Raw genomic sequence first — 15,592 nt, forward strand, 5'->3', positions numbered from 1 at the left:
CCCTAAGACAGCCTATGTTTGTCATGCTTCCCTGCACTGTCTCTGTCTTAGCTCTACTAATCTTTACAATAGGGCCTTCCCCATCACCGGCTTAGAATCTTATCTCCTGGGACCTAGCTTACTGCCATGCTACTTCCTTCTTATCTCGTCTTTCATCCTGCAATTTCCAATATAATCTTCATGTAATCTTGACAACAGATTTCCTATTTATTTTCCCTGTGTCTATTATAGGCAGATGATTCCTTTTCATATACACTTAATCCCCATTGATCCCTTATTTCCCATATTGTTTGTCTTCTGTATCAAGGTGAAAGTCTTGGTTTATTTGTCCTAAATATATTTAGTTGATTGGCTGCAACAATCGCATTTTACTTCTTCCCCTGCTACCTTGCTAATAGGCAGCCAAATGAATCACTTTCTTATAGCAAATTGATAATGAGGGTGTGGGCCAGTCCTGGCCAGGTGCAGGCTAGGAGAACCAGAAGATGAAAAAAAGGCCTTGTCAGAAACAAGAGCCTGGATTACAGAAGAGCCCTCCATCATAAGACAGTTAAGTTCACTAGCATCCAGTAAATGTTTCATCTGTTATACATTGTACCATGGGTTCTAGAGTGATTTAGATGTAGAAAGCATATTGGAGTGAAGGAAAGGCACCCCACCCATGTTGAGACCCCTCAAGACCATACTCTTGTTTGATGAATGCCAGAAAGTACTAAAAGGACCCAGGAAAAACATTTCACTCATGATTGTAGTATATCACAGTGAAAGGATACAGATTCAAATAATCATGGAAAATGATGCCTAAGGAAAGACCAGGTAGAAGGTTGTAGCTATCCCCTCTCTCTCCTTCAGAGATGCCTTTCTGCCTTGTCTTTGCTCACAACCCTTTGTAATGTGGCATGTCTCTTCTACTATGGCTCTAACCAGAGTCCTTAGACTCTGATCAGACTCAGTTCATCATTGTCCATTAGACAGGTTGCTAAATTTATAAAAAATTAAACCAGATGACTACCGCAGACTTGTTTGAACTTATATTTACTCTTCCCTTTCCAAAATAGAAAACATGTATTGGTGAGGACATGCATCTACTTTGCTTAGTCTTCTCTTATAAGGTGTTTCTATAATCCTCTCATCCTGTTCCCTTTTGGCTAGATTCTGAGAGAACCAGCACTTCTTCTGTCCACATAATAAATGGTACACTGCAGGTGATCCCCCTTGCTTACCAAGCTTGGCTCAAACACAGTTTTGAGTGATTTTCACAATTTCATAGAGTTGACTAACCACAGGAACAAAGAGAAGCTCATCTTTAAGAGCATAGGAAACCATGTCCCTAAATCTATTCAAGTGCGTGTGACCCAAACTTAAAACAAATTATGGAAGGTGAGCATCTGAACTGTCTTTCATAATGGCAACTTGGGTGGAATAAACATTCTACCCAATTTCTCAATTGGTAAGTTTTCAAAGGGATTACTTTATGTTGACCAAGAACACATGCAAATCCTAATGTGACAATCACAAAATAGGATGACTACCTGACTCTTTCTGTTCGCAGCAACCTTGGAGAAGGTCCAATAGTCCTCTCCATTTGAATACAGAAGCTTTATATTTTAGTTTGGTTTGAGTGCCATAGCTCTAAGGTCCCAAAATACACTACAATTTTTCTCTTGCAATTTATCATTCTTAGAGAGTGAGCACGAAAGTTCTAATATGTGCAGCAAAATAGTCCACTTGGTATTTTGTTGCTGTACAGCAAATACTCAAAACCCTTGATATAGAATCAGAGACTTACATAATTACAAAACTCTCTAAAGGGTGAACATTGCACATGCTTATATGAAAGATTCTCTTTAGCAATCAGTATGCTCTTATCACAGACCAGATTGGATTAGATGCATCTATGGAGAATTACAAGAATTAGAAATGATGTTCTTCTGTTAATATGCCTTCGTTTGCATTCCTCTGGTGCTCTGGGAGTGAAAGGCATGGATAGATCTTGCTTTAATGCTGCTTTTCATTTTAGCCACAGAGGAAACAAACAACACAAAATACCAACAAGTAATAAAGGCCCAAGAAATTTAACCACAAAGCCAGTTTCTCCACTCTCCCCTGACCCTTGGTGGATCAATTGTAAAAATCTGTTCATTGAAGACTTATTAAAGATAAATACATCTTGTAAAAACTGTTCCTTGAGAATTCTCTGGGTTTAAAGAAAGCAATATTGATTCATTTAGTTTTCAATCCAATAAGCTATGTGTTAATCATCTTCTGTAGCAGACACTTCAAAGGGGAACAAAAAAGCACTCAAAAATGAGTCTACAACTTGAGATGTCTCACACTTGAATCCTATATGCAAACTCCCAGGCCGTGAATGTATCAGTTTGGATTTTCTTATTTATGTAATGAGTTGACAAGCTCCTGGGGCCTACCAGATTTAGGTCTGTTAATTATCTAATATAATTACATAAGAAACATCTGTGCCTTTTCTCCTGCTCCACACCAGGAAAGAGCTGCATTTGGACAGCATGTAGGAAATGCTATTGTTACATTATATATATATATATATATATATATATATATATATATATGTATGAATGATATATTTAAGATAAACAGAAAGTAATATTTAAGTGTCTTAGGACTTTTAATGACTTATTCCTTTGTCAGCTGTATGTATGTGTAGTATATCTACATGCTTGTGTGTGTGTGTGTGTGTGTGTGTGTGTGTGTGTGCGCGCGCGCACCTGTAGAGACCAAGTATAGACATCAGGTTTCTTTTTAACTGCCTCTGTAACATACATATTTTTGAAAAGGTCTCTCAGAGAGTCTAGACCTCACTGATTTGGTTAGCTGATTAGTCAATGGACCTCTGCTCACCAGTATTGGGACTACAGATGTGCACAGCCATCTCCAGGTGCTAGAGATATTAATTTAGATCCTTACATATGTATACCAAGCAGTTTACCAGGCTAAATCGTCTCACCAATCTAGAGCTTTCAATTTTAAATGTTGGTTTCAATTACCAACAGCTAATTGTATGATTTATATAGCTCTAAATGAAGAAGACAAAATTTCTTCTGTATATATCACAGTAAAGCCATAGAGACTAAATATATTTTAATTGACTCTTAGAAATGAAATATAAAAGCAAATATGGGAGAGGAACCACTCTTTTGGCTGTTCTGTCCTTTCCTACCACCATAATCTTCTCTTTAAGTTGGGTTTTCCATCTTATAACACAAGAGAAAAATAAGGCCCCACTGAGAAGCAACGTTCTCTCCTCCCTCCATCTTCCAGACCATTCTTTCCCTTTCCCTGTCCAGTCAACATTGCCAACTGTAAGTATTTTTTTTTTCACGTGTTTGACGAACCCTCATGCCTTGTTCTCCTGTCTAGGATAGCTTTCCTACCTCTGCTACAGGAAGAATTGTCAGTAAGCGTCTTTCACCTCCTAGCCTGGCCCTTTAAGAATACATTGGCTGGAGAAACCATATCTCTTTTACTGTATCCACCTGCAAAGAATGAACAAGATAGAATCATAGGACTGGCCATCCTGCTCCAACATGGGAGTGCTTTCAGACCCTTGTTAACACTGGAATTTCTCATGTTTTCTGAGTCAATTTCAGGCTCTGTGCTGTATCTTGGCACCTACCATTGCCCATTAGTTTGCTTGTTTGCTTTTTTATTTTTTTTCCACAACGCTTGTTTCTAAGTTGACCCTAATAAACATCAGTAGATCAGGTGTGCTCTTGTCTGTCTCAGAGTGACTACACCAGTGACAACTACATCACTTGTGCCTTGTGCTTCTCACAAACAGCCTATAATTTTAAGTCTTGTGGTGAAGTCAACTGGGATAATTTATTATCTTAATTAGCCTTCTTCAATAGGTCAATTGGAGCCATTTATCAATTTCCTGCTGGAATATTTGTTGCTTCAAAAATATAAGAAAGGGACCTTTCAAAAATCTCATGGTGCTTTGAACTGAAGTGTGTGTGTGTGTGTGTGTTTGTACACACACACACACACACACACACACACACACACACACACATATATATATATATATTTTCATCATTTATTTAGATGTTGAAGCTCTCGCACTAAGTTTTTACAAGCCAGTGAACACTTACAAACTATTTCTCCCACATAGCTATAACCACACATTCCAAGACAGTATAAATATATGGATGGACTAACATTAATACACTTCAGGATTTTATCAATTACATAATAAAACAAATGATCAAGTGTCCAATTATTAAGTTACATAGCTCAAAAGGCGTATAAAATATTTCTGCTCAGTTTACTAGCAGATCCCACTTTTTTCCTTTTTGCAAGAGATTGGGAAGAGAAGGGGAAAACCATAATTCAAACAAGTTGGAAAACTTCTGATAAGCATGAAAAACACAAGCATTTCAGAAACTTTGATTAAGAATTGCTTAGCTACAACAATGTATCTCTACATCTGAAAAATATGTACTAACTTAAAGAGCATACTCTACATGTCCTGCACAGCACAAAGGCAACATATTACTAAAAAATTTAATTAATTTTATTAATTTAATTTTAGCCTCCTCTTGTTTCCTTTTCAGGCCGTCCCTGTTAGGTAGCGCCTCTGAGTGCAAACATTAAATTAACTATAAGGCTTTTTATCTGGAGACATTATTGAAGATACGTGCTTCTGTAACAAAGTTGATTTTCAAACAGAGGTTTCCCAAGACAGCACAAAATAAAACAGAGACATTAAATAATCAGGGCAAGACTTAGTTTAAAAAAATGGCTAAGCAAACCTGATGTCTTCTGGTGTAAATGTGGGAGATGTAAACAGAGTGAGCAGGCAGATAACGAGAGAAGCCCTGCAGTGTTTGAAATGACTGAAGGAATAAACCATAGAAAGTCTAGAGAGGTCTCAGTTCCTGCAATTTTTGTTCTGTATGATGCTAAAAATATACAAATATTGTGCTCGGTATTTTGGCACCTAATCCTTCTAAATTTTTTATAGACTAATAATAGTCTGGCACAGGAGTACATTTAATGACATAACTCAATACCTTATTTTAGTAAAGATCAACTGGTACAAATAATAAGCACATTTTAAATGCTGACCAGCAAAATTCATTGGCTAAGTGTCCAAGCATGCTGATCATAACCCAAATATAGAGGTTTCGATTCTGTCAAGCTTGTGGCTTGGTAAAACTGGTTTTCATATCCCTGTGGAGCTTCAGCAGACTTATTTGGGAAGCTGAGACATTGGGTCATTATGTGTGACAAATCAGGTCCCATCTGAATTTCCACTTCCAAGGCAACAGCAACAGGAACCCCAGTTTTATTGAATACAACAGTCGTTTCTATGACCATTGGGAATCCTTGAAGCTGAGCTGCATATTTGGACGGTACTTCTCCAGATACAAAAGTTGCTTGCTGTTAAAAGCACCACACTGCTTTTGTCTTATGAATTGTACTGCATTTTCATATTTCATTCCACCTTCAATTAATGCTAGAGCAACCAGCACCGGCCAGAGACAATGGACAGCAATACAGCAACCAGGTTCTTCATGAAACTTAATCTTCACAAGACTTAACCAGTCTTCAACAATCTGGTGGGATGGTGGTGTACCATCATCAAAAGGCCGGTCAAGAACATGAGTGCCTTCTTGACCCGGCCCTCGGATCAGTCAACAGGGTCTGCAAGAGAGAGAGAGTGGGGATGGAGGGGAAAGAGACACAAAGAATGGAGACAAGATAGGGTGTCTGATCAAGTTCCATTTATTGAAAGGCAATTGTGGGTATATAATCACAAGCAGGGGAATGCAGCTGAAGACAATTTACCACATGTGCCTTGCAGCTGGGGACACTAAAAAACAAAACAAGATATGTCTGAGAAAAACAAGATGCTTATCAGAGTGTGCTCAGTTGTTGCAGGCTGTTGAAAAACAAGTCTCTTGTCAGGGTATATGGCCCAAGATGGCTGCAAAGATGATGGCCGCTTTCTGCTAGGAGTTGGCTCTCAACACCGTCTTTCTCTACAAGAGTAGTGTTGTAAATTGCTTCTTCCTCTTACTATTGTGGCAACTCTATACTTCTTAAGTTCCTCTATAACTTTGTTTAAGGTTGCATTGGTTGGATTGTGTGTAATAAGAAATCTCATGTTCTTGTATATGACTTCCACAGGATCAGGGCTGTTCTTCGAGCTATGTTAATTTAGTTTAAAAAGACACCCAATAGAAATATGGAAGAATTACAAAATTGAATACAGAAATAATTCAAAACAAAACAAAACAAAACCTACCTGAAGTCTTCTTCAATATTCAATATACTCCACTTAAAATTCTCAGTGCTTTGAGTATGAATTGGGAGAAACAGGCAATGAAATGAACCTCCTAACAAGAAGTGGTGATTCTTCAATAAGACTGAGGCGATACAAAGAAAGTGCACTTAGGTTTACACCATCCAGTTCTGAGCTCTTGTAAACACTCTGCAGATTTCAATTCAACACGCCTGTGTCCAGGTTATCCACTCCTATGGGGGCTTCTTGGTGGAGTAGTAAATTTCTACAGTTCAGTTGTCTGCATAGAGGTCATGCTGTGCGTGGCAGTAATCTCCACTGCCCTTCAGAAACTCCATAAATGCGTGATCGAGAACACCACAGAACTGAGGAATATGTCTACTCATTGAAGATTGTGGCCTGGTAATATAGCCAGTCATGAGGTGGCGCAGGTAGCTGCGTCAGGGCAGGTGGCGGGTATCATGGGGCAGTGGCAGCGATGCAGGTGGTGGGGGGCCCCAGCTGACCATGCCCAGAGCTAATGCGTGTGTCCAGGCAGAAGTGTCAATATTTTAAATATTTTAAACTTGGACGGCTGCAGGCTAGAGTCCTCTCCTTGTTTGTCTATGTGAACAATTCTAGAAAAATCAATATTGTTATATTCTCAGGGGAGGGGTGCAAAGGAAATGCATAATTATGTTCAAAACCATTTCCAATATCTTCAGAATGTTTGGGTAATCCACGTTGTACATATTGGGGCATAAGCATCAGGTAAAAGAACTAGGAATTGAATGACAGCTGCAAACCAGAGAACATTTGAGACACATCAAGATTAGAGAAAGCAGCTCAGAAGTCATGGCTGTCCCTGTGGACAATTTAGAAGTTGAGACACTTTAAGGTAGAGAAGAGTAGAGAGGCCATTTCTGAAGTGTAATCATTTCATGGGAATGCTGGGTATATATGACCATTCACAGCAGGTATTATCTTTGATGACTGATCAATTTGATCAATCAGATTTCTTAGGTAAATGATATGCCAACAGTGAGTACCAGTAGAGCCTTGAAACACTTTGGTGACTATACTATATATCAGTTGCTATTTAATGCACCTCTCCAAACCCCTGAGTCTTTGAATAAACTATCCATCACCCCATCATTCTTTCTGATCTAGAAATCCAAGTATGGCTTACTTTAGTGGTTTTTTTTTTTCCAGGCTACACTCAAGGTATTAAGAGGTCTTCTCAGCTTTAACAGCAACAAATCTGCTTCGGAGATGACACAGTTGTGGATATTTTTTGTTTAATTACTAAAAGACTGTTGAGCAAAAGGGTGGCTCTTTATTTCTTACTATCGAGTGTGTGGTGTGCTCTTGCTTCCTTGCCTTGTGAACTCTGTTCCACTTGAGAACACCCATGGGGAGAAAGACGGTTTGTAAGGTAACACCTTACATTTTGCAAAAGTATAAGTCACAGTTATAACCTCATCATGGAAGTGGACTTCTGTAATTTTTTTATATTCTTTCTTCAGAAGAAAGTAATTTGATCCACTCCATAAAGGAGGCTTCTATAACAATGTACACTTTGTGTACACTTTGGGAGAGGTAAAAAACTTGTGGTAATGTCCCGAGTTTCCTATCACACACAAAGTCTATCTTAGTAACTTCATGAAGCAAGTACATATTCTTTAGCCTTTGCTGCTTCTCTTCAGTTGTCTTTTGTAACAAACCCTATCAGCATTTTTTTGTACTGTACTCTTTGCATATGCTAAACCCTACTTAATTTTTGAAATTACATTTATATATTTATTGTATGTGTCCCATGGCACACACATGGATGTCAGAGGACAACTGGCAGGCACAGTTGGCTCTACCCTTCTACCATGTGTATCTTGGGGATGGAACTTGGGTCGTCAGGCTTGGTGGCAGAAGCCTTGACCTGCTGAGCTATCTTACTGGCCCTCATTGCTGATTTTACATGTTCTTTTCTACTCTTTATCACAACTTCCATGTGTTCTTGGGTTTTATCATGTTTTCCACGAAGCCTCCTTTAAGTGCAACAGGTACTCTTCAGTTTTTTTTTTTTTTGTAGTCCAACTTCCCTTTGCATGTTAGTCTTTCCAGAAAATTGTGTCTCGATGAACTTATATGTCTCGTTATATGGTTTTCCTCTTGACTGGTACTTCTTTGGGGACAACAGTCAAGTTTTTATTCATAGGGCTTAGATAAAAGAAAATGCTGAAAAAGGTAGTGTGTGTGAGAGATAGAGAGTGGGGGGGAGAGGAGAGATGAAATAATGGAAGGAGTTGGTGATTATAATATATTTTTACTCTTTTACTCATTTCTAAATAGCTGGATGAGTATCTGCTATGTGCTGCTTGCTGTGAGAGAGTCCCTGATTCTTCTCTGTAAGGCAGACATTGTTTACCTTGTAGTAAAGATTTGGAAATTGAGGTTTAAAGGAGGTTAATTAACTTTCTCCACCCTCCTTTCCTTAGCTCTCTTCCAGCTAATGGAGTCATTAAACACCGCTCTGATCAACAGCACAAATCCACTTGAAGTCACATGGTGTGCCTTCTGGACAGAACTTTCTTTCTTTCTTTCTTTCTTTCTTTCTTTCTTTCTTTCTTTCTTTCTTTCTTTCTAAAACCGACAACATTAGCTGAAACATCCCAATTTTTTCTTAATTACCGTTTTCTTTCCAATTCTCTTGTTCTTGGGACTTAAAGGACTATGTAGAAGTTCAGCTGGCACCTTGTAACCTTGCGGCTACAGGGATGAGGATGAATGGCAGATGTATTCAGGAAGAGTAACTAGACAGAAGCCTAGGGACATGATGACATCTGTGAACAGCTGCAGCAGCCCAGGGTTCTTGGTTATATGAGGAAAATCAGTCTTTCTGTTAGTGCAGCTCTATTGTTCCTCTTAATCAACCTTTAACCAACATTGCTTCTAAATGGTAGACCTCTGACTCACACCCACATGTCTTCGCTTCTAATGCTCTTATTATCTCCAGTATGCCACACTGCCTTTTTTTATACCACACAATCTTTGACTCAAGTTTATCTGATATTAACACTAGGAAAAAGATCTTTGGCATTAATCAGAGGTAGCCATGTTCAAAGCTTCACTGACTAAATGTATTTTTTTTCTCTTCCCATTTCCACAGGTAGAAATTTGTGGTAATGAAATAACCAAAGGAAGCTTCAAAGATGGGACAGACAATGATAAGTCTCAGTGAATGGTCAGAATTTGGAAGCTCTGAGAGGGCAGAGGTTGGCTTTACCTAGATTAATGGTTCTTAACCTTCCTAATGCTGCCTCTCCTTAATACAGTTTCTTATGTTTTGTTGACCCCAACCCTAAAATCATTTCCTTGCTCCCCTATAACTGTAATTTTGAAACTGTTATGAATCATAATATAAATATCTTATGTTCAGGAAATCTGATAAGTAGTCCTAAAGGAGTCATAACCCACAGTTTAAAAACCGCTGACCTAGATAGAGGAAAACAGACAAAAGCATCATTGGTGAAGAAAAGCACAGGAACATGTTTTTCTCATTTATCTCCCCTTTCTTCTGTATAATGCTTCCTGGTGGAAGAGCCATACAACTTTTCTGAGTCTTTGAAAAAGAGTTTTAGAAGTCATTACATTGCAGTTGGTTAAGATCCAAAAGTAGAGACAGGTGGAAGAGGAAAGTCAAGGGTTTCTTGACAAGGAAAAGAATTGCTGACAAAAGACAGGGAGTGGAGTTCACCTCATGCCCCATTCATGACACTTGCTTCTGCTAATCAAATGGATTCCGTTACTACTGCTTCAGTCTGCTATGTAACCTGTGAGGCAAAGTGGGCAAGGAGCCTTGCAAAGCCACCCAAATCATTTATATTTTCTGGTTCTTGGATTAGCATTATAATTCAGAATGATAAATAGATAAGCCAGAATCAATTAGAGTAAATATTGATTTTACATCAAGTAGTGTATTCAGTGTCATAGTACCAAAGACTCTTGGCCCTTGACACTCAGCACGGTCACACTGGAAAATACAGAAAGCAATCTACCTTCAGATGCAGATGTGCGAAGTAGAAGAGAGATGAAGTTGAGTAGGAAGTGTTTTTACCCTTTGTTCCCACAACCCAGTCCTCCCATAGCCATCAGGTGAAAAAGCAGCTCACATTGACCTGATGGTGTACAGAGATCTGCTCAGAGCACAGTCAACATTGTTGGCATTTGGCCATTTCCCTACCAAGGCTTGGGTGAGCCTTATGCAGAGCTGTATCTTAGGTGTATACTAACTTCCCAATGCCAACAAACACTTGATCTTTGGCCATCACAGGAACAAGTTTTAAACAAAGACTTTACCCTTCTAGTTTATTGGGAAGTCCTGATTTAAAGATGCACTTCTCAAGTCCTCTTAAACTAAGACGCTTTTCATGGTTCTTTCAAGTTCCCTATGAGGTACATAACTTGTACTTACTGCCAGATTAGTGTTTGTGTCTCCTACAGAAAAGTCCTCACTTTTCACTGGGTTTAGGTGTTCATTATGCAAAGTCACCAGAGTAGTGGGGAAAAAGTGGAAAGAAAGGGAAGAAAGCACCTAATATTGAATCTTCATAATTCAGCTATTGTCTGCTTTGTCTTTTCAAAGATTCAGCTCTTTTCTAAGCCCACTTTCCCACGCCCCACTTCCCACATTCAAGTTGTTTTCTGGCACCTCCTCGGAAACAAGAGAAAGGTATTTTTTTTCTCATCAGAAGTTCTATGTTCAAATCTCAGTTGTGCCAAATACTGACTGTGCGACTGGTGTCTATCTGCTTCTTAAGTAAAGCAAGCATGATAAACCATCTCTTCCTGCTGCATGAGGATTAAGTGTGATGTATGTGAGAATCCTCACTTAAGAGCAGAACACTTTACAGTTGTGAGGATTTAATAAAGTGATAATTGTAATTCACTATTTAATCATTCATCAGATTTTACATCTTAAGTGCTTAATAATATGGCTGAAAAGAAAAATAAACACTTAATGATTAAGCACAGATTTGATTTCAGGTGTTGATTGTCACAGAATGCCAACTATGCAGAAACATGAGACCCCAGCAGTCAGTGAGACTTTGAAACCTCATTCACATCTCCAGTAACAGTCTCATGGCCACCAGCTAGGGCAACAAAGGAGTGAATGGCAGACAGTAGGGGGAAGTTAGAGATAAATCTCGCTATGCTATACTTTGGGGGTTTGAGGTGTTGTCAATTTTATATGTACTTAAACCCATACCTTTTACAAACATGTTATTTGGAGCCAATGTGGACCCTGGAGACAATGGCTTGATAAAGCAAAAATACCTATAGCTTTTAGAATTGGAATCTAGTTTCCTTATATGATGAGCATAGAATTCCAGCAAGTTCTTTCTATTTCCTAAGCTTCAGTTTTCTTATCTGCAGAATAGGAATAAAGATAACCCACTTTGGAGCTTTCTTTCTTAGCATTATACACGTGTGTGTGTATGTATGTCTGTGTATAATATATACATAAATACACATATATAATATTATATAATGTACACACAACACATAATTCTTGGCAGAATTTGACTTAATAAATTGTCACATTTATTTTTATATCAGAAAGCTCTTCAGTTGCTTCTCTGGTTAATCTTAACTTCCTGTTCCATATTTTCTGGTTTTTAATCATGAAGTCTGTATGTGTTTGTTTTAGTGTTTTAGTTTGTGAATTCTGCACTTGTGTATCTTTCGCTTTAACATGACGTCACTGAAACCACTCTGATGGCCATGACACAATTCATTGAGTTTGAGTTTGATCAGTTTCTTCCTGTAGAAGATTGAAGGAAGGACTTCCGAGCTGTTTCCTTTAGACATGCTACAGTGGAGACACAGCTGGGTGCAATAACAAACTCTGTGTACTCAATGCACATAACCTGAGCCTGGAGATCGTATGTTCTTGTGAAACCATCACCATCATCCTACTAAAAACGTATTGATCACTTTCACTTCTTTGTCCTCTTTATTTTTCATGATTACAACATTTAATTTAACATAAGATATATTTTAACAAAATTTAAAGCATAAAATCTACAATAGAATATTGCTAAACACTGATACTATTCGGCAAAATGAATTTCATCTTGTGCATGTGGAAGTCTGTTTCTTTTGAGTATTACTTTCCTATTTTCTCTTTCCACATCTACTGGTAAGCACTACTTTACATTTTGTTTTTGTTTCTGTGTTCATTTCTTTATATTCCTTATATAAATGACATTGAATCCTTCTGTGGTTTGGTTATGTTTTTGAATAATGTCCTCTAAGTTAGTTCATTCATGACAGAGAAACAAAAGATGAGTAATTTGAAGTTTCTGTCCTTGAAGTGTTTAGAAATTTGAAGGGAAGAGAAACCTGGAGTGGGGAACTTATGATGTATGATTGAGTTATCATAAGCTATAAATATATTAGCACAGATCTGTGGGAGCTCAGGGACAAGTAGATTACACTTAAGACAGTGTAAACAGGCACTCCAGTTTATCTCATTAGTAACTAATTGATTAAGCAAATCCTCACCATGGTGCCAGGCTCTCTGCTGGTGACTTGCTGGTATGAGGACAGATTAGAAACATTTCCTATCTCTGAGAACTCCCACAGAAATTGTTGGTGGAGGCAGAAAAACATGTTACTAAACAGAGATCTGTGCAAAGAACTGAGTGTAGAGCAGTGAGTAACATTGCTTAGGCTTGGGAAATGGAATCTTGAGCGGGTAAAGATGACTTTTCCTTTGGTTTGGTTAATCACATGGAATCCAATAATTGATTAAAGATCCCAAGACCAAGTGTTTCCTAAGTATGGGCCAATTGCACTACTCAACAGACTTCAAATTCCTTTCTTATTATTTAATTTATTTAAGATTATAATTATACCACCTCCTTTCTTCCTTCTAAACTCTCTCATAAACCCCTTCTTGCTGCTCCCTTTGAAATTTATGACCTATTTTAAAATTAATTGTTGTTTTATGCATATATATATATATATATATATATATATATATATATACATTCCTAAATATAACCTGCTTAGTCTGTATAATTTTGCTTGTATCTATGTTTTTCTGGGCTGAGCATTTGGTATTGGATAACCAATTGGTGTGTTCTTCTCTGAAGAAAACTGTTTTTCCTACTCTCAGCATTTCTTAGTTTGTCTGTAGTTGGGAGGGTTGAGGCCTCATAGTTTTTAACCCATCCACTCTGGCACATCTACTGCTGTTGTCCTTGTTTAGACCATGTTTAGGTAGCTATGGTGGTGAGTCTTTTTGAGTGTACCTTCTGACATTCCTAGGAGACACATTGTCACATTAAACTCCCAGAATATCTGGCTCTTAACAATCATTCCATCCTCTCTGCTACCATGTTTCCTGAGTCTTAAAAGTGGGTGGTTTTTGTTTTGTTTTTTATATCTGTTTTCCTGTAGATATATCCTTGGGATCAGACATCATAACTCTGAATTTTGATTAGTCATTGTTTTCTCTAATGGTCTCCTTCTGCTGCAAAGAAATTATTCTTGACAAAGGGTGAAGACTATACCTTATCTTTGTGAAAATAAAAGAGTTGGAGTAGGAATCTGTTATAAAAAAAACCATGTGCCATTAGTTTTCCTGAGTCTGATTGTCTCACTCAGTCTTTTCTAGTTTCATTTATTTACTTGAAAAATTTGCAATTCTTTATGAAAATGTTATGGATACCAAAAAAGTCATAGACTCTAGAGCTTAGGCATGTTAGTAATGACTAAGATAGATCAGAGAAATATTGGCAAGAAAAATACTGTTTTTCAAGAAAAATGGAATTGTTTATTGTTCAAAGTATTGATAGTAGATTTTCTTACAGAATTTAATTTTTTCCTATTGAATATGTCATTGCTTTTTTCATATTCTTCACATCATTTACTTTGAGTCAGTTTTATTTCCAATCCATGGTCAGTTGTTCAACACTTCTGTCTATGGTGAGGCAATGCATCATGACATGAGTGTGTAGTGGATGAGGACTGGAAACAAAGAAAGGCAGAGAGGCTGGGGATGGATTCCAATTACATACATCCAGGGAATTTGACTGCGATCTGAGGCCTCCAAATAGATAACTTCTCAAAGATGCTACTACTTACAAGTAGAACCAGACAGATGGCTGAATCTTACACATGAGGTTTTAAGGGGCATTTTTTAAATCTAAAATTTAGTGCCATTGTTTTATATATATATATAAATTTATATATTTATATATACAAATTTATTTGTTTATATATATTGTATGTACAAATTTATTTGTTTATATATATAATTATATTTGTATATTATATATACAAATTTATATATTTATATGTACAAATTTGTTTATATATAATTATATTTGTATATTATATATACAAATTTATATATTTATATGTACAAATTTATTTGTTTATATATAATTATATTTGTATATTATATATACAAATTTATATATTTATATATACAAATTTATGTATATGTATATATATTTGTATACAATTTTAGTAAAAGTTGTAAAAAAGTAGTGGGTTTCACTGTGATATTTTCATATGTATAATATTTTCATATGCATATTTTCATTCTGACCACATTCACTGACTTCATCCATCATCTTTTTGAAATAGCTTCTTTTTTATTGACATGTCTCTCTTCACATTTATTTTTTATTTATTTGCCATTTAAAAACTATTTTATTTTGTATTTTTGTGTTTGGATCTTTTGCCTGCATGTATCTCTGTACCATGTGCATGTCTTGTGCCAGTGGAGGCCAGAAGATGGTGTCAGTCCCCCTGGGAACAGAGTTATAACTGATTGTGAGCCATAATGTGGGTGCTGGTGATTGAACCAGTGCTTTTAATTGCTCAGCCATCTCTCTAGCTCCATCTCCTTCTCTATATCCTTTTAAAAGAAGTTCTTTCCTTCTAGCTCAGGCAGACCTTGAATTCATCATACTCCTGCTTTAGCCAGTGTCAGGATGATAGTTATGAGCAACAATTTCTGGCTCATATTCTTTGTATGTATGTGCGGGGAGGGGCTATTATTTCTTTTTCATTTTTTTTCTGAGTCTCTGGTAGGCTATTTAGTGATATATCCTAACTTAGTGGCTTTTATGTTTAAAGTGTGCTTTAAAAGCACAAAGTTGAATGGGAACTCATTAGATAAAAGTGCCCACATAAACAACATCGTGAGTTAGAACAGTCATGGATGCTGAGAGACCCTGTGTGGCCTTTAGTTTACTGTAAGTATGCGAAACCTTTAGAGTGCTTTATCAATGCTTAGACTTTGATGCCACCAGTGCT

At 37.2% G+C, this 15,592-nt stretch overlaps 1 pseudogene; it reads right to left on the minus strand.

Moving 5' to 3' along the window:
- Positions 1-5,323: 5,323 nt before the first annotated feature.
- On the minus strand, positions 5,324-6,176 carry LOC117719218 (protein tyrosine phosphatase type IVA 1-like; annotated as a pseudogene).
- Positions 6,177-15,592: the final 9,416 nt, after the last annotated feature.

This window comes from Arvicanthis niloticus, chromosome 13 (genome assembly GCF_011762505.2).
Source record: "Arvicanthis niloticus isolate mArvNil1 chromosome 13, mArvNil1.pat.X, whole genome shotgun sequence".
NCBI classification, from domain to species: domain Eukaryota; kingdom Metazoa; phylum Chordata; class Mammalia; order Rodentia; family Muridae; genus Arvicanthis; species Arvicanthis niloticus.